Raw genomic sequence first — 14,609 nt, forward strand, 5'->3', positions numbered from 1 at the left:
CCCAGTCAGCAGGAGTGACGACACCCAGCGCTGTATGTAGCTTACGTTCAAACGATGATCTTTCCACTATTTTGTCCTTGTTGAAAAGAGGAGGATTCAGCTAGGAATTCAGAATTCCTAGGGGCAGAGAAAGTTCTTGAGCAGGGGGTTTTTCCTCCCCCACACTCTGACCTTGGAAGGCGATGGGCCTCCTGCCCCCGCACAGGGCACTTGGGCCCTCCTCCATCCCCAGGCCAAGGAAGCATCTCCTTACCACAGTGCCCTCAGCGTAGGGGCCCTGAACGGGGCCAGGAGTTCAGCCCGGCTCTGCATGGCTTTGAAGATTTGTTCTCAGCCTCCCTACACTTGCACCTGCCTTGATCCTAAAAAGAAGCATCCCATCTGCAGCACACAAGGCCTCCAATCAAATCAATGAATTTACAGGGGGAATAAGACTTTATATTAAAGAGGACTTTAAGGGAATTCCCCTCTCCAAACAAGAAATGCTGTGAGATTTTTTAATAAATTAGACCTGTAAGAGTAAAGGGCCGTGGGATGAGCACCTTACCAAGGCGGCCGGCTCTGCGGAGCCACATCATGGAGGATAACACGGCTCTACTTCTCTTAGGCAAAGCATCAGGGTTGCCTTAATGAAATTTTAGTGTAAAATATTGAGTTTAAAATGTTGCTGGTTTTGACAGAGATCTGAAAGTGTGGAGGTTTTTATTTCTTCCAGAAAAGTTTAAAATGTACATTTCCTTTAGCCTGGATATAAGCCTGACTTAAATAGGAATTTTGTAAGATTTCTTCCCCAGCACTGATGAGAACTAGGAATAAGGTACTCACCTAACAAGTGACCTTCAACTCAAACTAAATACTTGGCTTTTAGGTTCTATCTATAGGACTGGAATAATACGTGGCAAATAGTATTTTGGAATTGTAAAAGTGTGGTTTATTAACCTAATTGCTACCGCTCCCCAAAATATACTAATTGCTCATCTAGATTAAACACTTAAAAAGTCATGGAAATTTAACTTTGCAAATCTATAGAATATCTCATACATATTATATGTTTGTGTAAATACTGATCAAGTACATTTAACTTAGCAATTATGTAAATATTTTTGGTGCTTAGTATTTTCACAGGGCACTGATGAGGTAATTTTTGTCATTTTAAAATTCTCTCTTCACTGTCGACAACGTACTGCTATAACATCTAGATCTCACGCTGAGCATCTGTGGCAGGACTGATCACAAGCTCCCACTTCGTTCAAGAAGCAAATGATTAGGAAACACAGGGGAATCATGAGGAAATAAATGGTTATAAAGGCAAATCGAAATTAGTGCCTACCAACCTTTTCCTAAGAGTAGTTATTAAAGCATTAGGGTTTGCACTTACAAAAGCAAAGCTGACCTATTATACTATCTGTTCTTTTGGGGTGAAAGCTCAGAGCTCCAGATAATTCTCTTTCCTTGTATTTAAAATAATGGTAGAATTATTCCTTTCCTCCATTCACAGTCCTTAACACCAAACCATTTTCCACTCAAGTAATTTTCACAGCTGTACCTGGGGAGCAAAGAGCAGACAGAACATGACAATGTGGCTTGGACAAAGTGAACACAGGAAAGGGACCACAGGCAGCAGGTCACGGGCACCAAGGACAACAGGGACGCATGCTCAGACAACCAGCGGGCACATTCACAACCCTTACTGCTTCCCCACCGATGTCTCTTATTCGGAAATGGGTTTTTAAAAAATGAAGACTCAAATTGCCTAAGCTTATTTCTACATCTACCGAACAGTCTAATGTGATTTGTGCCTCAAATCATAAAAATTCAATAACATTTCAAATTTATCTTAATATACTTCCCAGAAATTTAGTTTCTGATCACTCTACATCTTACAAAATAGCTGTCAAAATATTACAAAGAAAATGTGTTAAACTTTACTCATAATCCCCTTAAACAGCAATTGTCTATATTTTTGTACCCTTCACAATTTGTAGATATTTAACACAGTTAAAAGAACCAACATATTATTATGAATTCTTTTTTACATTTATGTGATATTTTCTAATGTTTTTGCTCATATCAAAATATTTAATTCTACAAGTTGCAAAGAGAATATAACTACTACTTCATTTTTTACCTTAAATGCCATTTTCTTTCCCTAGTAAAATACTTTAAAATAGAAATCTTTAATTTTTCACCTATAAGTACAGAAAAAAGGTATTTGCTTTTACAAATGCCCTTCTGTCAAAATACTCAAAAAACTTCACTTGTCATTTGTTTATGCAAATGTAGCAGGTAAGAGGCAAAAGACTGCCTCAAGTTTCAACCTAATAAACTGGTTTTTGTAATATTTAATGGCCTTCTTGAAAATACTTTGGAGGTTAATATCAACACTTTTTATTTTTAATTTTTAAAAAGATTTACTTATTTGTTTGAAAGGCAGAGTGACACATAGAGAGAGGCAGGGAGAGAGAGAGATCTTCCATCCATTGGTTCCATTCCCCTCAAATGGCCATTAACAGCTAGGGCTATGCCAGGCAGAAGCCAGGAGCCAGGAACTCCTGCCAAGGCTCCCACACAGGTGGTGGGAACTCAAGTACTTGAGCTATCATCCCCTGCTTCCCAGGGGTGGGTGTTGTGGCATAGCAAGTCATGCTGTCACGTGGGACACCTACATCCTACACCCAAGTGCCAGTTCCAGTCTCAGCTACTCCACCTCTGATCCAACTTCCTGCTAAGGCATCCCTGGAGGCAACAGTTGGCGGCTTAAGTACTTGGGGCCCTGTCACCCATGTGTAAGACCCAGAAGGAGTTCTTGGCTCCTGGCTTCAGCCGGCCCAGTCTGGCTGTTGGCCACCATCTAGGGAGTGAATCCACAGATGGAAGAATCTCTCCCTCTTTTCTCAAAACAAATAATTTTTTTAAATAAGAATGATCTATAAACCTAATTTAAAAATATAGATTGTCAGAGTGGATACAAGAAGACTCAAATAGACACTTATGCCATCTGCAAGAGACCCATTTTAAATGACTTAGGTTAAAAATAAAGGCACTTAGAAAGAAACTGAGATCATAAGCTGTATACCATTTTTTTAAAAGTTATTTATTGTTTATTTCAAAGGCAGAGTTAGAAAGGGAAACAAAGAGAAAGAGGAAGAGAGAGAGAGAATCTTCCATCCACTGGTTTACTCCCCAAACAGCCACTCAACCAGTGCTGATCCAGGCCAAAGCCAGGAGCCTGCAACTCCACCCTGGTCTCTGAGATGGGTGGCAGAGGTCCAAGCACTTGGGCCATTCTCAGCTGCCTTCCTAGGCTCATTAACAGGGAGCTGGATCAGAAGTGGAGCAGCGGGACTCGAACCAACACTCTGATATGAGATGCTGGTGTTACAAGAAGCACTTATCCTGCTACCAGCCCTGTATACTTGCTTTGAGATCTACTTTTCTACCTTTATTAAAAAAAAAAAAAAAAGGAAAAATGCAGAAAAAAATTTAGTATACTGAGAAATCTAAAGTTCTCTCTCTCTATATACACAACTTTCCCAGTATTAACACTGGCCATTATTTTAAGATATTGACCTACTTTGTACCATTTGGGGAATATGGAGTAACATATTACTTGACACAAATTAATGATAGATGCATACTGAATTCATCTCTATTTCTCCTTCATCTAGCTTGCATCTCACAAATAAAAATCCTCTTGCCATAACAGAACTGACATCCTTGTTAAAAAACAAGCTCTGGTACCTTGATTCTTGAAAAAGAGAAATACTAATAACTGTGCTTATTCTGACCTAAGAATCTTATCTGACATATATAATTACTGTAGCAGATTCCTTTTTCAGTGTACAACAAATTTTCCTACTAACACAGCTATGAAATAATTTACTGATCTAGCAAGTTTAATTCCAAGTTTACATAGTATATGTATAAAGAAAGCCCCTTGGCCGGCGCAGCGGCTCACTAGGCTAATCCTCCGCCTAGCGGCGCCGGCACACCGGGTTCTAGTCCCGGTCAGGGCGCCGGATTCTGTCCGGTTGCCCCTCTTCCAGGCCAGCTCTCTGCTGTGGCCAGGGAGTGCAGTGGAGGATGGCCCAGGTGCTTGGGCCCTGCACCCCATGGGAGACCAGGAGAAGCACCTGGCTCCTGGCTCCTGCCATCGGATCAGCGCGGTGCGCCGGCCGCGGCGGCCATTGGAGGGTGAACCAACGGCAAAGGAAGACCTTTCTCTCTGTCTCTCTCTCTCACTGTCCACTCTGCCTGTCAAAAAAAAAAAAAAAAAAGAAAAAAAAAAAAAGAAAAAAAAAAAAAAAGAAAAGAAAGAAAGCCCCTTGTTTTTTCTCTATTTTTTCTACATTTAATGCCCAAGAAGGACATTGTTTACTGTGGCAGCTAGCATGTCCATACTGGTCAAACACATCTTGGAAATGGACTTCCCTGGACATCGTAGTCAGCATTTAGGCTAAGACAATTTCAAATGTGCTAAAGGTGAGTTTTTGAAATGCACACACATCCTGATGTCTCATATGACAATAGCAGCAAATAGCATTGAACCTGATTTGCTGATCTTAGAAAAATGACTGCAAAGTTCCCATCATGCGATGATGCTGGAATCTTTGATCTCCGCTGCTCTGAGTTCCTAGACGACTAGGTTTATTTTGAGAAAGCAAATCCTTCCTGTTGTTTCTCAGGAAATGGAAGAATACATTTATAGACTATGGTTTAGCTTCGGATTTAAATGGTTTTCACTTTTTAACTATGCTTCGCTTAGAAGAATATTTAATTCTGTAGAGAAACAAAGCCTTTCGTAAAGAAACAGGAGCAGTGTGGTAGAGAGAGTTTTCTCAGACTTACATTAGATGAATTCTTTTTAAATGTCTCCCCAAAACTGTAACACCCCTCTTTCTTCCTGAGAAGCAGTGTCTAAGAATTAAGCAGTAGGATAGCTTCATGGGGGGAGAAAAGAAATGGACAGGTTTCTCTCAATCTGTAAGAGCATAGAGAAAGATTAGAGGCTTAATTTTGAAAAGAGAGTCCCATCACCTACTTAGGCTTGTTAAATTATTACAATAATCTCTGGAGCCACTTACCTGACCTGGATTCACCTTTTAATGCTCGCCACACCTCTAGGGCTTTCAGACGGTCTTAAAAGGAGGCAGGGACAGTGAAAGGGCTTGGAAGAGTAAACCTTCCAGGACAAGAGCAAGGACCCCAGAAGAGTGATGACAAGCTTCAAACTCTTGCTGATTTCTCCATGGGCAAAGACACTCTGGGTGCAGGGAAGGAGGTACAAAGGAGAAAAGGCCTCTTAGGGTAAGATGCTGTAAAAGGTGAAAGATTATACAATGCGCAGAGAAACCAGAGTATGCAGGGGAAGATGCTGCAAGTACTCAGCCTCCCAACTGCACAGGTCTCTTCTACAATGCCACACTCTTCATTAGGAGGGAGAAATGAGCCCAGTGAGAAGACAAGGTGATCAGACAGTGCGAGAAGCAAGCCAGAGATGACGACAAAGATCACCGGCTCCCCTCTGAAATGACCACGTCACCCAGAAACAGTGACCGGGGCACACAGCAGGTGCGCCCTGCCTGCCTCATACACAACTCTCACTGTAGCCTTCCCCATCTAGTGCAACTCCTCTCCCACTGCGGGGCAGCCACAGAGCAGACACTTGGGTACAGGTATCTGGCAGCTGTCCTGGTCTCAGGCTGTCAACGCCTGAAGGCAGTACATATTACTGCTATCAGAAGAATACATCAGTGATAAGTGGTGGGAATCCAGCTACTTACTACCACACACATGCATCTAATGATGTACACGTCTCATCCCCTATTAAAGGAACAACCAGGACTAGAACCAGATGCCTAATTCCAACCTACTGCTCCTTCTTCTGCCACATCGTCACGCTTCCTTCAGGCCCTCTCCAGACCTAATGTTTCAGGCGAGACCTGTGTGTTCTGTTTAAAAGGCCACACACGTCATTCAGATTATTCTATCAACCAGGAAAAAAAAATCCTGCCAACAACTTGTAACCTCAACTGGCAAAACTCCAACTGGGTCTTTAATGACGCGCGACTATTACCCATCCTGAGTCAGTGAGCTCCTTTCTAAGGCAGCTGTTCCTGACTCTCCACAGCCTCCTTCCGGCCCCTCACGCACGGCAGAGCTCACCTCTTCCTCATTCTCAGGCAGGAACGGCCTCCTCGGCTCACCCCTCCATCTGTGCAGCCATCCAGAGTCACGTGTACCACCGCCTCTTCTCCTTGTCCCTCCCACAGCAATCCCTCGGAGCAGCACTGAGCTCCCGGACACAGCCCCCCATCTTCTCTGGAACCTGACTCCATTAGTTAGTTATTCCCTCTTCTACTTTTAGTCACTTCCTCTCCACTATCCCCAGCCAAACTATAAACTCCAGTCTCCATCACACACACACGCCTCCATAAACATGTACCCAGATATATTTTCTCTCTCTGACCTTACTTCTCAACTCCTACTCCCTGCTGACCCATGACAATCCAGCGTCAGCCTTTGGAAGTCTACTACCTACCCACTGAACCCCTAATTGCCAGATCTGATCTCCTGTATCCTCTGCACGCTATCCAACTTGCTGTGGCTGACTGACCTGACAGCTTTTCCATGCAAACTTACCTATAGACTTGGCAAGTTACTGACCTGAGTTTCAGATACCTTGTCTGTAAAAGACAACAACAATAATTATTTCAGGAGGGATTTTCATGTACAGAAACAAAACAAAACAAAACAAAAGCACCTCAGGGCCAGCACTATGGCATAGCCGGTAAAGTCACCACGTGCAGTGCCAGCATCCCATATAGGTGCCGGTTGGAGTCCCCACTGCTCCACTTCCAATTCAGCTCCTTGCTAATGTGCTTGGGAAAGCAGCAGAAGATGCTCAAGTCCTTGGGCCCCTGTGGCCACGTGGGAGACCTGGAAGAAGCTCCTGGCTCCTGGCTTCAGATTGGCCAGCTCCAAACATTGTGGCCATTTGGGAAATCAATCAGCAGATGGAAGACCTCTCTCAATGCCTCTTTCTCTGTATGTCTATAACACTGCCTCTCAAATAAATAAATCTAAAATTAAAAAGACACCTTGTGCTCAATAATATCATTTTTGATCCCTGCAGGGGCTCAACCACACTCACGGCTATGTTCAGTTCAGTCTGTAATCCACGTCTCCAGCCCTGCTGCCGCTCCTTGGGCCCAGCCTTCCCAAGGCCAGAATGCCCCAGACGCCCCAGGGTCACTTCTTGTGGGACTCAATATTCTTCCCAAATGTGTTTCTCTTACTTTCCCTGACTAATGACAACATTCAGATGATCTTCCCAACCAGAAAAATCAAGTCATCTTCTCCCTTCTTCCTCCCCTCCCATTCTCCATCTGACCAGTAACCACTTCTCCTAAATGCTTCCCCAACCCATCGTTTCCTTTCCTTTCTTACCTTCATCACCTTAGTTCAGGTCCTCACTACCTCTGCTGGGTCCATCCTAATAGCCTCTGACTTCTCCCAGTTTCCTTTTCATACATCTTTTAAAAAAATTTTATCTATTTATTTGAAAGGCAGAGTGAGAGAGGGAAACACAGAAAGATCTTTCACCAATGGTTCACTCCCCAAATGGCCCCGATAGCCAGGGCTAGTTCAGGCCAAAGCCAGGAGCCAGGAACTCCATCCGAATCTCCCACATGGGTGGCGCAGCTCCAGGTCCTTGGGCCAACCTCTGCGGGTTTCCCAGGAGCATGAGCAGGGAGCTGGATGGAAAGTAGAGCAGTCAGGACTCGAACTAACACTCTGGTGTGGGATGCCAGTGTCACAGGCAGTGGGTTACTACTCTGCTGTGCCACAATACCACTCCTTTTTTCATGCCTCTTAAGACTTTTGTTTTAAACATTTGCTTTGCTTTTGATGATTCCACAACACTATCAGTATAAAGTCCACAGCTCCAGATGGCATGTGTGGCACTCGACATGGAGTGGCCAAGGACTCTGCACCAAGAGGCACCCCCAGCCTCTCCTCACCTTTCCACCTGTCTCTCTGCTCCAGTCACTCCTGCCCCATGTTCCTCACACACTGAGCCCTTCAATCTGGTAAGCAATCGTATTCCTCCAATATTCAGTACCAGAATCACCTCCTTCAGGAAGTCCTTTGCTCACAAACAAGAAAGAACCAATCACTCCCTCCATTGTACCCCACCCTGTATTGCTATTTATCACAGTGTACTGCTGCAAAATGCCTGAAATTCTAAGTTCCAGTCAACGGTTTATATGTCTTGTCCTGTGAAGTCAGGCTCTGGGGCACATTCACAGTTTTCATCCTCAGAGTGAGTGTATCACAATGCCTGGTACCCAGGAGGAGGAGGAAGACAGGGAACTAAGATCTAACCATTCGGAGCTCAGCACGTGTCTGTTGAACCATGAAGCAGCTTGGCTGTCAATTATAGAATAATCAACTAAGGCAGGAGAGGCTGGGAGCACAGGTGGATCGGACAGCTGGTGAGGGGAGCAGAGAGGAATCTGAATGAGAAGTGGGAAGCCCCTGTGCTGAGGGAGCCCTCCAGCACAGGTGAAAGGTCACTAGCTGGGGCTGTTGATCAAACTCGGGTGAATACCTAACAAACCCCGCTTAAAGTGCAACAGGAGAACAATTCTGACAATCCACAGGCATCGGTCTTATCTGTCTAAGCAGGCCTTGGACATTCTATAATTTTATCATGCTTCGTGCAAGTGGAATAAACCTCAGTAGTTAATTAAAAGACTGCAACTATCTCCTATATCCAAAGCACTTTAAGAACTACATACTAAAGAAAAAAATAATACAGCCTATCTATTACCCATATAATCTACAACTCATGGCCAAGGGCAACATTTTAGGTCTAGACTAAGCCTGTCATACAATATTTTAAGACAACGATGTGTCCCCATAATGATTTCAAATTTATTTATAATGATAAGCCATGTTATGTACAACATGATTTCATCACATTTTATAAACTAAGGAAAAAGCACTTAGTACTCTACATAGGCATGCAAATACCACTCATCAAATAAAGCGATCTGCCGTTCAGTGAGACACAAGTTGGAGACAGCAGGAGGAAGGAGACTCAGTGAGAGGTAAGAACAGACAGGAGCAGAGTAAACTTGGAGAAAATCAAGTTAAAATGGAGAAGCTTTCCCAATAATACAGAGACATCTATAATTAACAGGCTTTCAAGAGTAGTCACCCATGTATTACGGCATCACACCTCATAAAACATTCATTCAAAAGCCATACCAGGAATGTACCTCTCAGCTCCAGAAGCACACACGGAGCACCAGAGAACAAAGAGAATTCTTTGAAGTGAGACACCATTGCCCTACAAAATGACCAAGTGTGAAAGGGAGCCACACTGCGGAAGGAAAATACAGCAGAAAATGTAATGTTGGGAATGTTAAACTAAATTATGTTACCAAACAAGTAAATTAAAGAATGCTCTCGGATAAGCAGAAAATACATTGGTAGGTGGAAAGAGTTAACACGTGCAAATAAAGACAAGAAATCTGCCTAAAAATAATCTTAAGCATCTTTGAACTTTTAAATTTATATTAGTATATTAGTCTTGCAAATAAGACCAAGTTATGTAAGTGTACATGAAAAAGAAGTCCTGCTAATAATGTGCAGTTATATGAATGTGCATGTGATGATTAAAATAGTACATCAAAGGCTGGGAACACACAAGGAAGTCAATTGAACACAACAGACTGCAGAAAAAGACCTCTATGCACGTGCTCTTAGATCCTAGAGGTAACACCAAAAATCTGTGGAGAAAGAATGCATCATTTGATAAACTGAGTCAGAATATAACCTGTTTTTATTTTGGTTTGGTTTTTGATTGATTTAAAAGGTAGCAAGGAGAGAGAGAGGGGGAGAGAGGGAGAGAGAGAGAGAGGGAGGGAGAGAGGGAGAGAGGGAGAGAGAGAGACAGAGAGACAGAGAATCTTCCATTTACCGGTTCACTGCCCAACTATCTGCAACAGCCAGGCCTGGGACAAGCCAATGTTAGGAACCCAGAACTCAGTCTGGATTTCCCACATGGGTGGTAGGGTCCCAAGCAACTAAGTCATCATCTGGTGCCTCCAGAATGAACAAAGGAAGGAAGCTGGATCAGAAGCAGAGGCAGAACTCAAACCCAGGCACTATGATATGGGGTGCAGGCAACCCAAGCAGCAACTTAACTACTATGCCAAATGCCTGCCCCATGACCACTTTTTTTTTTTTTTTAAATAAAAGCTTAATAATATGTTCTATCTCAAATTCCAAATAGTTGGAAATTGAAATGCTAAGAACAAAGCCATAAGGTTAATAAAAGAAAGTGAAGAGAGATGATACTATAAGGCCAGAATAGGAAAGTATTCCTAAAATGACTTAAAATGCACAAGTCACAGAAATATTAAAAACTGATGGGTTCAACCACAGTAAAACTAAGTCTTTTTTACAGATTTATTTATGTATTGGAAATCCGCAGTGACAGAAAGCAAGGCAGAAAGAGAGACAGAGACAGAGAGATATTCCATCTCGTTCACTCACTAAATGGTCACCAACAGCCAGAGTAGGGCCAGACCAAAACCAGCAGCCAAGAACTCCATCCTGGTCTCCCACACAGGTGGCAGGAGCCCAAGCACTAGGGCCATCTTCCGCTGGGCTGCACTTAGAGCAGTCAGGACTCGAATTGGTGCTCGAGCTGGAATGCTGGCATCACAAGTATCAGCTTCACCTGCCATGCCACAACGCATGCCCAGATTAAGTATTTGCCCATATAGGCACCACAGGGTTATCAGAGAAGTCACATACTAGGAGAGAGTATGCACAGTACCTTCAGACAATGAAGGATTAGTTTCCAGAATATACAAGGAACTCCACAAAAACTCCTTCAAGGAACTTTTTGCAAGAAAAAGTCAAGAGACCCATTAGAAAAAGGAAGGGACTAAAGGCATGAGCAGATAATGCACAGAAAAGGGAAATTAAATGAATGAAAAGATGTTTGACCTCCCACTAATCAGAAAAAAAAGGCAAAAATCTAAATAAGAGGTATAATTAGGGGTAGGCACGTGGCGCAGCTGGTTAAGCTGATGCTGGCAGCCCATATGGAAGCCTCAGTTCACATCCTGCCTGCTCTGCTTAGGATCCAGCTTCTTGCTAATATGCTTGGGAAAACAGCAGAAGATAGTCCCAGTGCTTGTGCTCCCGCCACCCATGTGGGGGATCCTGAAGTTCATTGCTCTGGGCTTTGGCTTGGCCCATCCTTGGCTTCTGCGGTCATTTGGGGGAAATGAACCAGCAGATAGAAGATTTGTCTCTTCCTCTCTGTTGCTCTGCCTTTCAAGTCAATAAATAAATAACCTTTTAAATTTTTTTTAATTTTAATTTTTTAAAGAGATACAATTAGCATCAATCAAGACATTTATTAACAAGAAGTCATTAAATAGTACTGGTGGAGGTAAACCTTGACAACAACCTGCACAGTTCTTAGTAAAATCACTATGCATGTACTCTGTGATCAAGCAATGCAGCTCAATGCAGTCTGAAGAAACTCTCAATTAAGCCAAATTCCATTCACCTAGGTTCCTTAAAAAAAAAAAAAAGAATACATGCTACCAGAAAGCTCAAGATATTTACAGAATGTTAATTCACATCCTTATTCCTGATGACTGCATATTTCTTATGATTTTAACTTAACCTTTGTTGGAAAGTTAGGTAGGACTATACATACTGTAATCATTGCTTTTCATCGGTGAGGTGAAGGACAGACAAGGTAATTAACAGATGCAGTGAAGAAAATGTCTTAGCGTTGGGGGTTGCACAAATCGAGGCTTTAGTTTGCTCATGTGACTCAAGTTAGTTACAGTCTCTGTCTACCTCGGTTTCTTCATGTAAAACAGGGATAGGATGCAGCCAGTAACAGTAATAGTAACAGAGAGTTGCAGATGATCCATGTAAACTGTCTGGCAAATATGAGGCATTCAATAAATAGGAAGTGTTTTTTTTTTTAACAGATAAAAGGAACTTGATGCCCTACCACTAATAGGTTCCAGTGCCCTGCTCAACCATCTTAAGCAAAATACCATGGTTACAACAACAGGCACGGAAACCAGAGACTGATTCAACAAGCACTTATGTGTCAGTGTTTCCCAAGGCAGGTTGGGGATAAATAAGGCAAACTGTAAAGGTTAAGGCTGGAAGCCTCTCTGGGCTCCTGGGAAAGGACTACAAGCCTGCTGCTGGTGGTTGTGGCCGTGACAGTGTTGATTCTACAGTTGATGGGAGAGTCCTGGCTCCACAAACACGAGGAAGGAACATCGACAGAAACGCTGATGGGAAAATGCTCTTAGAAGAAATCCAGTTATCCATGACTGAGTCACTGCAAATATCTCCAAGCCAGCCATGAAAAACAATTAACCCGGAAACAAGATCAGATCCGAAGTCAGGACTTTGCACATCACCTACTTAATGGACAATGAAGAGAAAAGGTTCCACTTGGGATCCTTATGACGTGGATAACTAACATGCTATACATGTTCATCACCATTTCAGCATTATTTCAGCCCACAGCTGTCTTACTTTGGGCCCAGATTCCCAATCTATGGACTTGAGGACCAGCACAGGTCTTTAAACTGAATCCCTGTCTCACACAGATGTACAAACACTATTTTGCAAACACAGGAAGATGTTCTGCTCATTACTTACTACATTTATTCATTTCAGTGGTATCAAATAATTATCTGATGAAAGATTTGTAATCACCAGAGAGAAGTAAAACTCAGAACAAGTCAAGAACTTTGACATCTTAATATAACAGCTTTTTGATTTTTCATAAGGGTTGAGAGCTACTTTACGGTTTATAATTTCTGACTGAGAAGGGAATTTATATTTTATGAAATGCATGAAGGAGAAAAAGGGAGGGTTTTGAGAAAATGAAAATTGTAACTTGCATTTATCTCCATTTCTAGCCCACTCCTGCCCATTAACTTTTCCTTGGCATTTAACATCAAAGCTAGTTACCCTTTCAGTCTCAGCCTCTCCGTCGGAAGAGACACACAACTAGCCCATAAGCCATTGCAACTCACCAGCATAGACAGAAATGTCAGCGCATGGGGAGTCAGGGAAGTAAACATGTATCACTTCATTCCTCCCTTACAAAAGAAACAGCACTCATCCTTTCTTCTCCTCCTCCCCATGTTCTGACACAGTTCTCTGGACAGGAAGTTACAGACCAGCACAAATGTTCCAATTATTGAAGAGAACAAAAAAATCGTATGCAGCATTTCCCAATGAAAATGCACTGTAAACTTTAATTTGTATTCTTCCAGATGCAACACTAAAACCTCGGCTGGAAAGCGCCAACTTTGAACACCACAATAAGAAAATAAACGTGCTTCCATCTAGGGACTATCAAAAAATATTGAATATATAATTTAAAATTATATGGTTTTATCCACATTTTTCTATAATGTGGACTTCCCAGTAGGTTACCCGGAGCTGGGGTGAGAGAGTCAGGGGTATATAAGCTAACAGTGGTAGTGGGGTGTGGGGAGAGTCACATACATTATGTATTAATTAATTTATTTTAGGGGATAGCAACTCCCCTAGGGGTAAAGCAGACATACCAATCTGATCCCTCAAAAGGCAAATGATATCTAAATTAAAATATATCATTAGGACTTTGGCAGCAAAAATACAAATTACATCGATGTAAACACAGCTAAACCTAGTCATAGACACAGAGAAGTATACATTTCAAATACTTGAAAAGTAACCAAAACTAACAAAACAACAAAAAAAGAAAGGTCTGGGGAAAGCCCTGGAGATCTGCTATGGTTTATCTCACTGATCGGCTCTCTTGGGGATGGCCAAGGACCACCTGAGTCATCAGCAGATCAGTCCCTTTCCGGCTTCTACCAGAGCCAAGGACTGTTCAAGTCCTAGCACCTTCCCGAGTGCTTACAACATTCTGTGCAGCTTGCCTGTTAAGAACCTTCAGATGTGGAGTAAACGTTGACTGAATGTTTGCTGATGTGACCACTGACCAGTCTTGTCCCAGCAGCCCCAGTTCCCTCTCTCCATAAATTTGAGTACGTGAATTCTATTTCACCACACTGGCGAAAGGATCAACGAGTTGTAAACAAGACACAGACAGTATATTCCATAAAGAGCAAACGACAACCTAAAGGCCGGGACTGTTGCTCCTGAGTTTAAATTCTATTAGAGTGACAGTGGGCGCTATTCCCAAGCAGGAGGCAGGTTTGAACTGTCACAAAAGCTGAGTGATGGATGCTGAAGAAATCCTCTAAATAAATGAAAAATCAGAAGTCAAGACGCTACAGTCGTGTAGGTCTTTCAAGAGCCTCTGATGGCTTGTTTTCACTTTCATCTTGTGATGTGATTGGCAAGCAAAGAGGTATAAACAGACATCTCACAGTGAGACTCAAACTTTAGAAGTCCATGTCTAGCTATCTAGTAAGGGTGAAATTAATTGCTCAGTTTTTATAGTATGTCTTGGCTACTTACAGCTAATACAATTAGGATAATCATCGATGTTATCACAATGCTCAAAGCAGCTACATTTTAAA

The 14,609-nt window shown here is 42.5% G+C and overlaps 1 protein-coding gene across 10 annotated transcripts in view; it reads right to left on the reverse strand.

Annotated features, from left to right (window-relative positions):
- The window catches only part of LRRC8D (leucine rich repeat containing 8 VRAC subunit D), a 135,051-nt gene that overhangs the window by 90,628 nt on the left and 29,814 nt on the right, over window positions 1-14,609 (reverse strand). Inside the window, exon 1 of one of the 10 annotated variants that reach the window (XM_070078087.1) lies at window positions 5,085-13,389. The exons of the other annotated variants lie outside the window; for them this stretch is intronic. The gene's annotated coding sequence lies outside the window, so the exon portion shown is untranslated. Of the gene's footprint in view, window positions 1-5,084; window positions 13,390-14,609 lie in introns of those variants that run through there. 10 annotated transcript variants of the gene reach the window in all.

Source organism: Oryctolagus cuniculus, chromosome 7, assembly GCF_964237555.1.
Source record: "Oryctolagus cuniculus chromosome 7, mOryCun1.1, whole genome shotgun sequence".
Taxonomy (NCBI): Eukaryota; Metazoa; Chordata; class Mammalia; order Lagomorpha; family Leporidae; genus Oryctolagus; species Oryctolagus cuniculus.